This window comes from Gossypium hirsutum, chromosome A09 (genome assembly GCF_007990345.1).
Source record: "Gossypium hirsutum isolate 1008001.06 chromosome A09, Gossypium_hirsutum_v2.1, whole genome shotgun sequence".
NCBI lineage: Eukaryota > Viridiplantae > Streptophyta > Magnoliopsida > Malvales > Malvaceae > Gossypium > Gossypium hirsutum.
In genome coordinates, this window is record NC_053432.1 from 3,095,274 (window position 1) to 3,099,499 (window position 4,226).

The window sequence follows — 4,226 nt, forward strand, 5'->3', positions numbered from 1 at the left end:
AATTCTAGCTAGTTTAAAAAATTCTTTATCAAATAGATTCTTTATCTGCATGATCCAAAAAATTCTCAATTATAATATTTATCTTTTTCTTTTCATATATAATCCCCTACACTTTTTATAGCCTCTAACATTTTGTTTATGTTTTTCATTATTAATGTTTTATATTTTTATATATTATATTATAATTTTCTATCCAGCAATCAAGTATGTCAGTATATATTAATGCTTTTAAGTGAATAAATATGCATATATTACATATATGTTAATGTACACATATAAATTCAATTTTAATGTATTAATTATGTATTTACGTGCACAAGTAGTTTCATACATACTTGTTTGTATCTCATTTGCCCACATGCCAGTAGCGCATACAACTTGCTCAAATACTGCTAGTTTTAAGTAAACTCTTGAGAATTGCATAAGTTCACAAAAAATGCTTTGATGTATTCTCATATTATGTATCATATAAAAGAAATTCTCATGTATAGAGCAAAATGTAGATAGTCGTTTTTAGTAGTGTCAGGAAATAATGTTTTTTTTTTTGGTAACATCACTGGATGTTATGAAGGCTATGAAGCTAAGCTTAAGAAGGGTGGTGGGATTCTTAGATTTGTTTCATTGTTGGGATCCAAATACGTATACTGTTAAGATTGCTACTTCTTAACCTTTCTTTGGAGTACAATTTTTCTCTCCCTCTCCTCGTTGATCAAACTGTGCACTTGCACTTAAGTTTGCAAGTAACACTTTTCTTGTCAAAATGAATTATTTGAGTGTAACTTCAATGAAACTACTATTATATCTACTATCTTCATAACTTTTCCCCCATTACTCACTACAATAACATAAAGGTGACTTCATTTATGCTCAATATCCACTATCTTGTATTTATAGTCTTTTCCCCCATGTCTCTCACACATCCTATAAAATATGTACTTGTTTCATAATCGTTCTTTGGAAAGACTATAAATACAAGATCCAAAATATCATTGTGGGACTTTTGAGGATCGTTTATCAAACTTAGCACTCTAAAATTCTCTTGGCAACTTGTTTTTACTTTCATTCTTCTCAACCCCTTATCATCTCCATCACAACTGCCTGCTGATGCATTTGTTTTCTAGAGTTTGTTCCGATATCTTCCTCTCCGTCATCTCTCGACGATTTCTCATTTTGTTAGATTTAACTTCTCCTCGTGTTACCAAAATAACCCTTTTCACATATCCAGCTTGAGTCTCTCGAGAATGCCACTACCTTTTGCTTTTTCATAATAGTGTGAGCAATTTCTGCTCCTAGGATAACATTGTCACGCAACTGTCTTCCATTGATGAAAGCATTTTGCAGGGGAGAGACTAAAGCTCCAATCACCTTTTCAATCTAGTCACCATTAACTTAGAGATAATTTTGTAAATGGTGTTACAGAGATTGGTAGGTCTGAAGTCATTGACAGAAACCGGAATAGGCCTTTTGGGAATAAGAGCAACATAGGTTTTATTGAGCTCTTTTAGGAGGTCTCCTTTCTCAAAGAAGTCTCACACCATTTTAGTAATGTGCTCTCCCATGAAATCCAAATTTGCTTGAAAGAAGAGAGCTGGTTAGTCGTCTGGACCAGGAACCTTTAGAGGACCCATAGAGAAGAGGGCATCTTTAATTTCCTCATCAGAAAACCTCGAGTAGAGAATATGTCTTTGCTCATCACTTAAGATATGCAAGTTTAGTTCTCTGAGATAGGACAAAGTGGATTCTTTGTCTTGTGCATTGTCATCACAAAAGATAGAATTGAAATGATTATGAAAAGTAGAGTGAATGCCATCTTCATCATCAAAAACATTGTCATTGGTAGCATTAGCCATAACGTCATCAATAATGTGGTCTGCAATTTGAGAAACCTCAGAGGTGGTTATAAGGACATTAGCATTATCCCTTGTCGACTGTTCAAGAATTCCAACTTCACCCCCTACTTGCCCAGAGATAGTTCTTAAACCTAGATTATCTTCAGTATTCACCATTTCAGTAGCTTGATGAGGAGAATCAGAAGATAGGTGATAGAAAAGAGGTTGATAATTGCTTTCAACCACAATACCACCCAAGGGAAAATCTGGCCTAGGTTCATTTGTGTTCGAGACCACAACTTTTCCTTTATCTCCTAGATCACTTTTGGTGAAGTTGTCAATCCAACCCCAGTGTGACAGAGAACCAAAAACTTCCACTGGAAAGCCATTTCTTCATTCTAATGCCTGCCTCTCTGGTTCGAGGAATCATTCAGTGCATTCGGATCCAAAACAAAGTCCGGGCTCGCGACCTTGGCGGAGGTTCTTCCAAAGCATGACCTTTTAGAACCTCCTCTAACTCCAGCAACTCATCTTCTCTAACATCTTCAAAGATGTCATTTGAAGGTGGAACAGCTTCTTGAGCAGCAGGAACAAAGTCATCAACTTTGGGCTCATTATAAATGACCCTCGAAGTTCTGCGATCCACAAGCTCTTATATAATTCAAAAACAGAATATTGTCAAACTCAACCATAGTTTCAGACTCCAGCCTATCCTGAATGTCAAGCATCTGATTATTGATATCTGCCTCAATATTAGCATTATCAAAGATACAGTGAGGAAATGTATACCCAATGTGACCACAGCTTCGGCAGAACTTGTAAACCTGTTCATATCTAAAGGAAATCCAAAGGTGCGGACCATTACAAGATCTTACAAAAGCACCAGCAATAAGAGGTAAGCAAGGATTGATACACACACAAATTCTCATCTAGCGGATATTCCTTAGAAAAACAGGCCTCCAGTTGACCTAAATAACACCACCAATGACACCTGCCATTTGTTCAGCGATGGGTGGGAGGATGAGCTCAATGGGAAGCCCCCAAAGTTAACCCAAACAGGCTTAGAGTTTACATGCCAATTACTAATGGGGAAATTTTGTAACAACTCATTTTTTTCGGTGTGGAAAAATTCAATTTTGAGGTTAAATTTCTTAAATCGGGCCGCTTCAAAAAATTAAACCTAGAGGTTATAGAGAGGAGAATAATTAAGTGATTTATCAAGGGAAATTAATAATTTATTAAAAACCTAGTAATTAATGCATAAAAACTTAATTCTAAAAGTAGCAAATTTTGAAGAATTAGGTGGATAATTAAGCAAAGCACTTAGGTGCAATTAACCCACCACTTACATTAAGTTAGTAGGAAGCTTTAATCAACTTCATTAATCTCCACCAACTTTTCCCATGCATGATTATAGCCATTAGATGAGATGGATTATATAATTTTATTTCATTATTAAATGAGGAATATAAAGGAAAGATGAAAGAGAGTTGGTTCATTCATCTTTTCCAAATGGTGGAGAAAGGAAGGAAAGAAAATTTCTCAAGTCTTCTTCTCCATTGCCGTGGGCTCAATTCAAGAGGTTAGTGTTCTTTTCTTTGAAATTTTTGTTAGCTTATAGCTTGAAATGATATATATGAGTGAACCCATTCAAGTTAATGTAGGATTTGATAAGAAAAATGCTTGTCAAGTTTAGAGAGATAATGTAACACTCCTTACTTGAGTTAAACTGTTACTTGAGTAACAAGTGTCACATTTGAGCACTAAGCCACTTAAATATCAAAATGCACTTCGTACACTTCTTTTTCACTCTTATTAAGCTTATTTTAGGTATTACAAATCATTTACAGGCATTCCGATAATTTGGTTGCAAACCAAGACCATTCAGGACTCTCTTGGGTTAAAACAGTGAGTGATGTCGCAACTTGAAGGCAAGGGTCATCGCAACAAGACAAAGTCACGTCGCGGTGTCGGGTAGGGAACGTCGTGATGAGACTCTCTAGAATAGCTTAAGTTATCCAAATAATTAAACTACACAATGTGTATTTGCAAATTTCTTTTTTATATATACGTGGACTTCAAAAAACCTATGTACATGCCATAATATAGTACCAAAATGTTAATTTCATACTCCATTTCAAGCCTTGGCGATGTGATGAGATGCAATGAGGTTGTGACTTGAATCGAGAGCTTTAATCCGATCTTTCACCTACGTGTTAAACAATAATGCATTAAGTTGCATTATAGCTTAATAAGTATCCATGAATTCAAATCTTACCATCTCTTTAATTTACTTAAAGTAAAAACATTACTATTATAATTTCATGAATATATTATATTAATCAAGAGGTTATTCAATATTTATAGAATTCACTAATTTTTTGTTTCATTATTTTA

The 4,226-nt window shown here is 34.7% G+C and overlaps 1 long non-coding RNA gene across 1 annotated transcript; it reads left to right on the plus strand.

The window, feature by feature from the left end:
- The first annotated feature begins 3,346 nt into the window (after positions 1–3,346).
- On the plus strand, positions 3,347–3,957 carry LOC121206612 (uncharacterized). The gene is made up of 2 exons (XR_005901674.1): positions 3,347–3,411; positions 3,680–3,957. It is a non-coding gene; the product is annotated as an uncharacterized lncRNA (long non-coding RNA).
- Positions 3,958–4,226: the final 269 nt, after the last annotated feature.